Source organism: Palaemon carinicauda, unplaced genomic scaffold (assembly GCF_036898095.1).
Source record: "Palaemon carinicauda isolate YSFRI2023 unplaced genomic scaffold, ASM3689809v2 scaffold6, whole genome shotgun sequence".
Classification (NCBI taxonomy): Eukaryota; Metazoa; Arthropoda; class Malacostraca; order Decapoda; family Palaemonidae; genus Palaemon; species Palaemon carinicauda.
Window position 1 is genome coordinate 748,237 of NW_027171871.1, and position 727 is coordinate 748,963.

Below are 727 nucleotides of genomic sequence, written 5' to 3' on the forward strand. Positions count from 1 at the left end.
GGTGATATTCAAATGAACATAAATAATGACTCGGTGTCGATATCTAGTGCCGATATCTAGGTGTATTTCTTGACTGTAACCTGTCTCTAAATGCCCCAAAATATAATGTAATAAAAGCTGCTGGTTTTCATCTAAGAAATGTTGCGTTTATAAAAAAGTACCTGGACGAAACTTCTGTAAGGAAACTTATGATAAACTGTGTTATTAACAGGATTGACAACTGCAACTCTATCTACTACAATTTACCAAAAGTCCAACTTAAGAAATTACAACACATAATGAACAGAGGAGCAAGACTGATAAAAAGTGTCCCACCTAGAGAAAGGATCACCCCTATACTAATCGATTTACACTGGCTGCCGATTAAAGCGAGAATTGAATTTAAAATATGTACAATAACCCACCAATTTATCAGAACCGGGCGTCCAAAATACTTAAGAGAATTGCTACATATTGCGCAGCCAACAAATCGTGTCGACACGAGAATAGTTACTGAAGGCTTCAAACTGTTGGAACCTAGATTTATGTCTACTTAAGGCTCCAGAGCCTTTAAATATGCGGCCCCGAGACTATATAATAAGCTCTCACGAAACATTCGAATGATTGAAGACATTAAGGCTTTCAAGAGGAAACTGAAGACTTTCTTATTTCATGAGTCTTTTGACCGTGACGATTTAACAGTAAATGAACAATACGCGATATAAAACGTTAAATACTCTGAACAAAC